We start from the raw sequence: 12,238 nt of genomic DNA, 5'->3' as shown, positions 1-12,238 counted from the left end.
GCCTCTATTGTGGCAGCGCCGCCCATCTCCTGCGTTCCTGTCCGGTAAGGCCGGGAAACGCCTCCGCCTAGGACAGGTAAGAGAGGCCTCCCTAGGTGTCAGTGACACCTCTCTACCCTTGACCCTCTCTGTTTTGTTGATCCTGGGTTCCAAACGTTTTTCTGAGGTGGCCTATATTGATTCGGGGGCAGCAGGGAACTTCATCCAACTCGAGGCGGTAGAAAGATTGCGGATACCTGTCAGGTCCTTGGAGTTTCCCCAGCAGTTAGCTTCTGTCGATGGTGCTCCCCTGCGCGAGACCGTTACCTTGGTCACCGAAGAGGTGGAGTTACAAATTGGAGCCTTGCACCGAGAGAAGATAGCCTTCTTCGTACTGCCTTCATTATCCCATACCTTGCTTTTAGGTCTTCCTTGGTTAAGGACACATGAACCTGTTCTGGATTGGCGCTCTGGGGACATTCTTCGTTGGGGTCAGTCCTGCCATACTAAGTGCCTCCTTCCTGTGCAGCCTCCCAAGACTTCACCATCAGCCTCGGGACCATCCGGTCTGCCCTCAGCCTATTGGGCCTTCGCCGACGTCTTCAACAAGAAGGAGGCAGAGAGTCTTCCCCCGCACCGGCCATATGACTGCCCGATCGATCTTGTTCCAGGTTCTACTCCACCCCAGGGGCGAATTTATCTTTTGAATCCCCTTGAGTCCCAAGCCATGACCGAATACGTTCAGGAAAATTTGGCCAGAGGCTTTATCCGGAAGTCGTCTTCACCCGCTGGAGTAGGTTTCTTCTTTGTCAAGAAGAAAGATGAATCTCTTCGTCCTTGTGTTGACTATCGGGGTCTTAATGAGATCACAATCAAGAACAAGTACCCACTTCCTCTTATTCAAGAGTTATTCGATCGGCTGCGAGGGGCGCAAATCTTTACCAAGCTAGATCTCCGTGGAGCCTACAATCTCATCCGTATTCGCTCCGGAGATGAATGGAAGACCGCTTTCAACACCAGGGATGGGCACTACGAATACCTGGTCATGCCCTTCGGTTTGTGCAACGCTCCCGCAGTATTCCAGGAATTTGTAAATGACATTTTTCGAGACCTTCTGTACTCCTGTGTGGTTGTGTATCTGGACGATATCCTCGTCTTCTCTCCTGACCTGTCCGCCCACAGGAGAAATGTCCATCAAGTACTGTTGCGCCTCAGGGAGAACCGCCTGTATGCTAAGCCGGAGAAGTGCGCCTTTGAACAGTCCTCTCTTCCATTCTTAGTCTACATCATCTCTGACTCAGGCTTACGCATGGATCCAGAGAAAGTGTCAGCCGTGCTCAACTGGCCGCGTCCCCATGGCATTAAGGCAATTCAGCGGTTTCTTGGCTTCGCAAATTATTACCGGCAGTTCATCCCTCATTTTTCCTCCTTGACTGATCCGCAAGGGAGCTAATCCTCATGTTTGGCCATCCGAGGCCGAGAACGCCTTTTTGTCTCTGAAACAAGCCTTCGCCACGGCACCCGTGCTCCATCGCCCAGAGGCTAACAAACCCTTTGTCCTCGAGGTTGATGCTTCGGCTACTGGGGCCGGAGCAGTGCTTTCTCAGAAATCCCCCTCCGGTCGGCTTGTTTCATGCGGTTTCTTTTCCAAGACATTCTCCACTTCGGAACGGAACTATTCCATTGGAGACAGGGAACTGCTTGCCATCAAGTTAGCCCTGGAGGAATGGAGGTACCTATTAGAGGGAGCTGTACATCCGTTTACAATCTACACGGACCATAAGAACCTAGCTTACCTTCGATCGGCACAGAGACTCAACCCACGGCAGGCCAGGTGGTCCCTGTTCTTCGGCCGATTCGATTTTGACCTGCACTTCCGTCCCGGTAACAAGAACCTCAAGGCTGACGCTTTGTCCAGGTCTTTCCTGTCTGCAAATGTTGAGGAAGAAACCCACGCACATCTTGGATCCTTCCAGGCTCATCACGGTGGCACCTGTCGCGTTAGTTTCGCCACCTCCTGGTAAGACTTTTGTGCCCGAGAAGGACCGGAAACGGGTCTTACGCTGGGGGCATGCCTCCAAACTTGCAGGTCATGTCGGCCTTAAGAAGACGCTTGTCCTTGTGTCCCGCTACTACTGGTGGTCTACTCTTCTCCAAGATGTACGGAGTTTTGTCGCCTCCTGTCCGTCCTGTGCCAAAAACAAGGTTCCTAGGCAGCTGCCCTCCGGTCTTCTACATCCGCTTCCCGTTCCTTCGACTCCATGGCAACATGTTGCCATGGATTTTATTACCGATCTACCCAAGTCTGCAGGCTGCACCGTCATCCTTGTGGTGGTAGACAGATTCTCCAAGATGGCCCACTTCATCTCTCTCCCTGGATTACCCTCAGCGCCTGACTTGGCGAGAGTTTTCATCCATCACATCTTCCGTCTCCATGGACTGCCCCAGCATATTGTTTCGGACAGAGGAGTCCAATTCACCTCTCGATTTTGGAGAGCCCTATGTCGGTCTCTGGACATCACGCTCGACTTCTCCTAATCGTACCACCCACAGTCCAACGGTCAAGCAGAGCGGACTAACCAGAATTTGGTGAACTATCTCCGGCATTTTTCTAATGCCCACCAGAATGACTCGTCTGACTTACTCCCGTGGGCTGAATTCGCTTATAACAATCACGTCAGCAAATCTTCTGCCAAGTCACCTTTTTTTGTCGTCTACGGGCAACATCCGGTTGTACCTTTACCGGTTCCTCCTATCTCGGGTGTACCGGCGGCAGATCTTCTGTCTGGGGATTTCTCTAGGATCTGGCAGGAGACCAAGACCACTCTCGAGTTAGCTCGTGACAGGGCGAAAAGACACGCAGACAAAAGGCGCTTGGACTCCCCACTATATCATCCGGGTGATAAGGTTTGGTTATCCTCCAAGTACATTCGCCTAAAGATCCCTTCGCGCAAACTGGGACCCCGGTACATTGGACCCTTTGAGGTCTTGGCTCGTATCAACGATGTCTCCTACAAACTGCGACTTCCCGCCTCACTCTGCATCCCTAATTCCTTTCACGTATCCCTTCTAAAACCTGTCATCCTCAATCAGTTCCATGCCTCTGCTACCCATTCTCCTCTACCTGTCTCCGCTGACGATGTGTTTGAGGTTAAAGACATTTTAGCCATGAAAAAGCAAAGAGGGAGAACCTTTTTTCTAGTTGATTGGAAGGGTTTTGGTCCCGAGGAGAGATCCTGGGAGCCTCGGGAGAATATCCAGGCTCCCAGAATTTTGACTAAGTTTCTTTCCAGTCTGCGGATGGGGGTGCGTAGGGAGGGGGCTACTGTCACGCGCCTGCTGCGGCTGCTGCCGCGGTCCTCGCCAGCTCCCTCACCGCCGCTCCAGCCGTCCCACTCACTCCCGGCTCCCACACTGCTGCCGCGCCCGCCTCGGTCCTCACCGCAGCTCTCAGCTCCCCGGCACACTCACCCAGCACGCGCTCCCGCTCAGTCCCCTGCTCTCTGTCGGGCGCGCGCCCCTGCCTGGCTTCCTGCTCCTCGGACGCGCGCCCACACTGTGCTCAGGAGCGTTCACGCGCTCCATTCCCCCTGCAGGCGTGCGCCCTCCTCTCTGCTCTGGGAGGAGGTAATGACCCGGAAGTTCCAGGGACACTCCCTATATCAGGCCGCCTCTTCCTCCTGGCGGTGCCTGATGATCACTTGTGCCTAGCTAGTGATTCTGGCCCCTCGTCCCTCCATTCGTTCCTCTGCCTGCAGCTCCCGCTCTCCTGCCTATATCTTACCTGTGCTCTCCGCTGTTCTCTCTTCTAGGTCCTGATACTCCGGGGCTCCACTCCGCCCTGTGCTGTCTTCCAATCCGTGTCCGGTCCCTGTGTCCTCCAGTCCGTGTCCGGTCCCTGCCGCTTTGCCGTCATTCCAGTCCTGACCGCCATCTGTGCTCCTGTCCTGGGGAGATCCCCCGCCAGCCTCTCCGACCTCCAGTCGTGACTCCTGTGTCCTTCGCAGGGTACCAGCTGCCGTGGTGATAGCTATAGGGGGTGGTCCACCTGGTCATCTCGCCCACGGGAGGTTCGTTGCCACGGTCCAGCGGGTCCACACCGGGAGTTCTTCCTAAAATATCACAGAGTTCAATATAAATTATTCTTATAGTTGGCACATACCTGAAAATATGTCTGCCTACATTCTTATGACTTATCCATAGGACCCTCTTCATGTAATGGAGGCCAACCAGAGCGTACTTTGGGCCAGTATACACAGTGGGGAAAATTAAGTATTTGATAGACTGCTGACTTTGCAAGTTTTCCAATTCCTGCAGCAAAACCTGATCTCCCTCATTTTTGCTGTGTTTCTGGCATGCTAGACTTGTTTCTTATGCATGCTGATAAAGTTTAGTGTTGAAAAAAAAGTTCTGTTCTATAGAATCAGGTTTTGGCACAAAAAAATCAGCAAAATCTGATACATTCATTTCAATGGGTGAAAAACGCTGAAAGTGACTTGCTCCATTGTGCAAAAAATCATGCAACACGCAAAATCCTGATGACAGAAAAAAACAATGTGTGTGCATGAGATTTCTGAAATCTCATAGAATTTGCTGATAGTGTAAAACGGAACTGAAAATTTGCATTAAAAAAGCTGCAAAAATGCCTAGTGTGAACTTAACCTTAGAGGGGTGATCCCTTTCCTCGGTGGTCTTTCTTGATAGTACACACGTCTATACAGATGTATTTAAAACAATGGAACAGGGGACAGTCATTACAAGTGGAGGAAAATAATTCAGACATCAGTAAAGGAAAGGCTTCTTTACAGTTGCAGTAGTTAGGCTATACAGCTAACTATCCAAGAAGGTAGCAGTGATAGATCCAATGCAGAGGGGTTGTCCAGGCATATAATATCAATGACCTATCCTTATTGTCATAAATCTGATCTGCAGTACGTGGCATCGGCCATTACACATTAAGCAGAGCTGTAATTTCCAGCTCTGTTCAAAGTTTATATCCTGCCGAACCTGATCGCAGCTGATCGATTTGAAAACCGACATGATTATTATTAACATTCTTTACCATTGGTTTTCATTAAAAAATGACTATATTGATCCATACACTCTCCAGTGTGATGGTCAAACATGTAATACAGACTTACTGTATGTATTGTTACATGTCTCTTTTTTATAAAATTTGTAAAAGAAAAAAAAAAGTTCCTTTCCTTGGTGCAGGTAAGCTTTACCACCTCTAGATGGCAATCCAAACTTCCTGATTGATTATTATAATATAATAATTATTTATTATTAAATCGCCATTTATTCCATGGCGCTTTACATGTGAGGAGGGGTATACATAATAAATACAAGTACAGTAATCTTAAACAATACAAGTCACGACTAGTACTGGGGGAGAGAGGACAAGGGAATAGCGGGTGGACTGGTGGATTAGTCAGGCAGCAGAGTTTAGAATAGATTGGAGGGGTGCGAGAGTGTTAGAGGGGAGGCCACAGAGCAGGAGGTTGCAGTAGTCAAGGCGGGAGATGATGAGGGCATGCACTAGGGTTTTTGCAGATTCTTGGTTGAGGAATGTACGGATCCATGAAATATTTATGAGTTGAAGTGAGGAGGAAGTGGAAAGGGCTTGGATATGTGGCTTGAAAGAGTGATTAGTGTCAAGGATAACTCCAAGGCAGCGAGCTTGTGGGACTGGGGAGAGTGGGCAGCCGTTTAATGGATAGGGCCATGGGGGGGTCGAATGAGATCGGGGAAAGATGATGAATTCTCTTTTGTCCATATTAAGTTTTAGAAATCTAGTGGAGAAGGAGGATGAAATAGCGGACAGACACTGAGGGATTCTGGTTAGTAGGGAGGTGATATCTGGTCCAGAGATCTAGATGTGTGTCACCAGCATAGAGGTGATACTGAAAGCCGTGAAATTCTATGAGCTGTCCAAGGCCTAAGGTGTAAATGGAGAAGAGCAGGGGCCCTAGGACTGAACCTTGCTGGACTCAGGGGGCGAGGTGAGGAGGTGGTGTACGAGTGGGAGACGCTGAATGTTCGGTTGGTTAGGTATGATGTGATCTAAGATAGGGCCAAGTCTGTGAAACCAAGAGATGAGAGGGTTTGTAGTGATAGGGAATGGTTCACTGTCGTGAGTTCATTTTTCCCAGGAAGGTAGCGAGGCTGATTACCAAACACCTGGGCAGCTAGATGATGACTGGGTGGCTGGAATTGAGGACTGGATATAAGGCTGCCGACGCCCTTCTTCCTGGCTGGTGATTTTCCTGCTTGGAGACCAGTCTGATTCCTGCATCTCAAAGCTAAGTTTTTCTGCTCTTCTTTGTACTCTTCAGTTTTGTTTTTGTTTTGACTTGTTTTTTGGGAGTTCTGCCATCCCCGGCCGGGGGTGAGCTGAACTCCATTTTTGTCTCTGATCTGTTGATCTTTTGCTCTGTCTTCAGAATATACCTGAGTGCTGATATAGTCTTTTGAAGCCTAGCGACTTCAGGGCCTGTTTTTCCTATCAGTCGGTTGGCTCATTTTGATAGGGTTTTTGCAAATGGTAGACAGCAGCTTTCCTATCCTGTCCTATGTAGTTAGCTTGGGCCCCATCATTTGCTCAACCTATCTTTCTATCTGTGTTAGTGTTTTCATCTTGCTTCACCGTCATTATATGTTGGGGGCTGCCTATTGCATTGGGGTCTGCTCTGGGGCAGTTTAGTTTTTCCCCTTTCTGTCTTTAGGCTATATAGTTCTCCGTCTGTGATCGAGGGGTCTAGGGCACCGTAGGAACCCCCCACGGCTACTGCTAGTTGTTGTGGCTAGGTTCAGGGGTCTGCAATCCGATAGCTGCCAACCTCTCTGTTTTTTCTGGACTTAGCTGGTATTTTGTTTGTTCCTTCTTCGGTGACTCATCATAACAGTCCACTGTGTCAAAGGCAGAGGACAGGTCCAGGAGGAGGAGGACAGAGTAGTGTCGCTTGGCCTTGGTGGTTAATAAGTCATTGGTGACCTCAGGGCAGTTTCAGTGGAGTGGTGTGGCCAGAAGCCAGATTGTAAGCGGTCAAAGAGGATGCAAGAAGAGCGGTGGGAGGACAGTTCAAGATGGACGTGTTGTTGCAGTAGTTTTGAGGCATAGGGGAGATGTTATGAATGAGTCACCGAGGAGGAAAAACAAAAACAAGCTAAGCCCCAGAAAACTGGAGAGGTTGGTATCTAAGTGGATTGCAGACCCCTAATCCTATCCACACAACTAGTAGTAGCCGTGGAGCGTACCTACGATGATCCTAGATGCCTCGTCAAAGCCGGAGAACTAAATAAGCCTAAAGCAAGAAAAGGGGAAATCTAAACTGCCCAAGAGCAGACCCCAAAGCATTAGACAGCCCCCAAACATGTATTGTCGGTGAGACAAGATGAAAACACAGATAGAAAAATAGGCTGAGCAAACGATGGGGCCCACACTAACTAGAAAGGACAGGAAAGGAAAGATGCTGTCTGCAATCAAGCACAAAACCCTGCCAAAAAATGTCCAACACTTTCTGATAACAAAAGCCCTGAAGTCGCTAGACTTCAATTCCCTATATCAGCACTCTGGTATATTCTGAAGACAGAGCAAAAAGAGACAAATCTGATCAGGGACAAAAAGCAAACTGGCATAAACAGAGACATAAGAATGGAAATTCAGCACAGCCCCAGCAGGGGCTGGCTGACCACAAAAACTGAGTAAACCAGACCAAATCTCATGTGAAAAAATAGCAGAGCACACTTAGCTTGAGGCAGGAACAGAACTGGAAACCAGAACCTCAGGGCAGGAAAAAATTACCAGCAAAAAATTAGGGAGTCGGCTGTCTTAAATCCAGTCAGAGACTCCTGATGTCCAATCACAGTCCTCTTCCTCAGGTGGCAGGTCTCTGCCATTTAGATCAGCTTCATTACCTGCTGTCACCAACAGAGGGAGCCCGGATGGAGAAGTCACGACTCCTCTGTCAACACAGCCAGCTCCACCACCCTCACCAGAAGCCAGAGGTAAACCAGAAAATGAGTTCACAACAGGAGAAGTGATATAGGGTGATAGCTAGATACAGAGGATGGGTCAAGAGAGGGCTTTTTGAGGATAGATGTGATTGAGGCATGTGTAAAGCTTGAGGGGAAAACACCAGTTGTTAGTGATAGGTTGTAGAGATGGGTTAGGAATGGGATGAAGACTGTGGTGAGGTTTGGGATGAAGAGGGATGGGATCGGGTCAAGTGCACAGGTGGTGAGACGTGATCTTGAGAGTGAAGTGGAGAGTCAATCTTCTATAATGGTGGAGAAGTTGGTTTTGAGGAGGAAGGCTGGGTTCTGCATTTTACAATCTCACTCGAAATGTTCTTATACAGCTTTGCAAGAAATGATAAAGAAGATATGAGTAATCAATAACCAGCCATTAATTGTTAACTAGGAACTGTATGAAATGAACATTCTATTAACTGAACCTGAGTCTCGGAGGGCAGGTTGAATTACTGCATCAGCAGAATCCTGCCGCTGGGATCCGGTGAGCAGAAGAGAGGGGGCCCGATACTGGGGGCCCCATACGTCAGTCAAGCAGTAAGGCCCTGATGGCGGCCCTGCACCATGGTGTAATGCTGAATGTAGGCATGATGCGAGCGTCCAACCGGATATTCAGCAGAGACAATGAGCTGCGCATGTCAAAAATCACAGCTGGCATCAAGCCCTGAGGTTAGTAATGGAGAGGTGTATATCAGACACCCCCATTACTAACAAAGTTATGGAAAAAAATACACAGACAGAAAAATAAATTTTATTTAAAAAACACTCCGACACTTTTCCTGGTTCACCAATTTCTTTTTGAAAAAAAAAAAAAAAGCCACACAGGTCCGCTGTCATCAAGGGAATCTGCCACAGTCCACCAAATCCGTCGTAGTCCACTAATGGAAAAACACAAACAGAAAAAAAAAACAACACAATGTCACTTGTTCACTAATTTATTTTAAAAATTGTTCCCCATGCAGCCCTGAGGTTGTCCAGCATTCCCCCCAATCCGGTGACTGTGAATGTGAATAGCAGTAAGTAACATTACTACTAGTGATGAGCAAACGTGGTCAGATAAGGTGTTATCCGAGCATGCTTGGGTACTAACCTAGTGACTTCTGCGTGCTCAAATACTATGTTCTAGTTTTCACGCCTGCAGGTCTTGCGACTGTTCGACAGCCACAACACATGCAGAGATTACCTGTTAGGGTTCAGTCCGGGTCTGTGCAGTAAATGGAACGAGGGACAGCTAGTGTGAGGGAAGCCCATAGAGCATTACTTGACTTTGTTAGTTGGACTTGTGGCCTAGCAGGAAATACCAGTTATACCCCCATACTAGGGCAATCAGGAAAGCTCCAGAATTGGCGTATCTAATGTGATAAGCCAATTTTGGGGCAGCTGCGGGTTGGTATTTTTAGGCTGGGAAGGGCCAAATAACCATGGACCTTTCCAGCCTGATAATAGCAGCCTACAGCTGTCTGCTTTACCTTTCCTGGTTATGAAACAGAGGGGGCACCCACATATTTCATGTAAATTATATATTTATTATCTTTACCCCCAAGAGTGGTTTGCATGTTAATGACAAGGCCAATTTTTACAATTCTGACCACTGTCCCTTTATGAGGTAATAACTCTGGAGGAACGCTTCCATGGATCCTGGTGATTCTGACATTGTTTTCTCATGAAATATTGTACCTCATGATAGTGGTAAAATTTATTTGAATTTTTATGCCCTTAAATAACAGAGATATGTCACATAAAATAGTTAATAAGTAACATTTCGAACATGTTCACTTTACATCAGCACAATTTTGGAACCAAAATTTTCTTTTGTTAGGAAGTTATAAGAGTTAAAAGTTAAACAGCGATTTCTCATTTTTACAACACCATTTTTTTGGGGGACCACATCACATTTGAAGTCACTTTGAGGGGTCTATATGATAGGAAATACCCAAAAGTGACACCATTCTAAAAATTGCAGCCCTCCCGGTGCTCAAAACCACATTCAAGGAGTTTATTAACCCTTCAGGTGCTTCACAGGAGTTTTTGGAATGTTTAACAAAAAATGAACATTTAACTTTTTTTCACAAAAAATTTACTTCAGATCAAATTTTTTTATTTTCCCAAGTGTAATGGGAGAAATTGGACCCCAAAAGATGTTGTGCAATTTGTCCTGAGTGCGCTGATACCCCATATGTGGGGATAAACCACTGTTTGGTCGCATAGCAGAGCTTAGAAGGGAAGGAGCGCTGTTTTACTTTTTCAATGCAAAATTGGCTGGAATTAAGATCAGATTTATGGGAGGCAGAAAGAGCAAAAAACAATTCATGAATTTCTTTTTTTGGGGGGGAGGGAGGGTCTATACCATTCCGTGTGTGGTAAAATTGATAAGGCAGTTTTATCCTTTGGGCCAGTACGATTACAGAGACACCTCATTTATATATTTTTTTTTATGTTTTGGCGCTTTTATCTAAGATCTTGTTTGATCACAGTATTTTGGGGGTTAAATTGCCGGGAGCGTTCTGTGACCGCTCCTGGCACCTAATGCCGGGTTTCAGCTGTTAGAATCAGCTGACACCTGGCTGTGATCGGCCGCGTACTCCCCGTTAGCGCGGCCGATCTCGATGAAGTAATGATCTGTCCATGGTCAAATTGGCCCAGGGCACGTGGACGGAATATTACATCCGATGTCAGAAAGGGGTTAAACAAGGCTAAAGATCCTTCAGAGCCATCTTTAGAGTTTATTATATCTATTCCATCTATATCTGTATATAAGATTGCTTCATTAGTTTGTAAACTTGTCTTAAATTACATAGTGAATTATAGTATGTAAAAGATGATGTTAAGAACACATTGCATATGCATGTCGCACAGATGTCACACGGAGACTGGGGGAGAAAACAAATTGCACACTCGCATGGCATAAGTTCAGCCATACGGATTCCACTTGTCCAAATTTTCTGAAGCAACATCAGATCAATATTTTATACAGGAGTATGAATGAGCCCTTATACCCAGTATACAGGACAGGAGAACCCGTACTGTGCAGTGTATATATACATGGAATAAGGGCTCATGCACACAAACGTATAAATTGGGCGTGTGCTATCCGATATTTTATTTTTATCAGATTTTTTCTTTTATCAGATACTATTGAATGAGGAAGTGCAATATTTTTTTCCCATACTGACTCGGTATGAGAAAAAAAGCTCAATATATAAATATTACCCACTATATTAACACCGCACTATAGCTATATACATGACACAGGACAGGATACACCTAGAATGGTGTATATACGGCTACATCACATAGGAGACGCCGAGACTGATGTGTATACATATTACACACACAATAATGGCCTAAAGTGTTGGAACCCTTGAAATTGTTCCAGAAACTGAAGTTTTGACAAAATTGTTGGCACCCTCATCTTAATACTTGGTTGCACACCCTTTGGAAACAATAACTGCAATCTGTGGCTTCCCATAACCATCAAGAGCTTCTTACACCTCTCAACTTGAATTTTGGACCACTCTTTCATGCAAAAATCCTGACAGGGCGCAGTCCATAAAGCATAGCTTTTTGCTAAATAAAAGTATTTAGAAAACTGTTTATTATTTGTGTATTTATTTATTTATTTTATTAAATTTCTCGGAGAACCCCTTTAAGGCCAAAACCAGTTGTGCCCATAAGTCGTGAGAAGCCTATTTCATGTATATAGCATCGGCTGTAGGTGGCTGCCGGTTATGAGGTCACGGAATGTTGTGACATCATGATGACATAGAATCAACTGCCGAACGGAACTTCTCTGAGGGTTTCAGTTAGTGGAGTGTGAGTAACATCATTTATATTAGCTCCTGATTTATGTCCTATTATATCCCATGTGTCTGTGACTCTCGCTCCTGATTTATGTCCTATTATATCCCATGCGTCTGTGACTCTCGCTCCTGATTTATGTCCTATTATATCCCATGTGTCTGTGACTCTCGCTCCTCATTTCCCTCATTCTCTAATATCTCAACTTTATTTTTTGCTAATGTTTAAACTGTGTCATCTATCTAACCGGCCTTCTCTCTTTGTATCCTCCACCATCCATGTGAACAATACAGTGCAATGTATAGATTAGGTATAATTAGGAATATAGAAATAACTGCCATAAATATTTAATTTTTACCATTTTGTAACAGTTACATAACATTTAGAGGGTCTAAGGGGTAACGTTGTCCCTTGTGTAGGCGCCAAGTTG

General features: G+C 46.3%; 1 protein-coding gene across 8 annotated transcripts in view; it reads left to right on the top strand.

Moving 5' to 3' along the window:
• LOC141088064 (uncharacterized) overlaps positions 1 to 12,238 on the top strand; it is a 129,005-nt gene that overhangs the window by 106,287 nt on the left and 10,480 nt on the right. For 2 of the 8 annotated variants that reach the window (XM_073573940.1, XM_073573939.1), the window contains exon 2: positions 3,792 to 4,049. The exons of 5 other annotated variants lie outside the window; for them this stretch is intronic. The gene's annotated coding sequence lies outside the window, so the exon portion shown is untranslated. Of the gene's footprint in view, positions 1 to 3,791; positions 4,050 to 7,518; positions 11,824 to 12,238 lie in introns of those variants that run through there. One more of the 8 variants, XM_073573941.1, reaches the window with a different exon arrangement.

This window comes from Dendrobates tinctorius, unplaced genomic scaffold (genome assembly GCF_039654945.1).
Source record: "Dendrobates tinctorius isolate UK_male_01 unplaced genomic scaffold, ASM3965494v1 ptg000037l, whole genome shotgun sequence".
In the NCBI taxonomy this organism is placed as follows: Eukaryota; Metazoa; Chordata; class Amphibia; order Anura; family Dendrobatidae; genus Dendrobates; species Dendrobates tinctorius.
The sequence above is the reverse complement of the archived record's forward strand: the minus strand, read 5'-3'. Positions and strand labels throughout refer to the sequence as shown.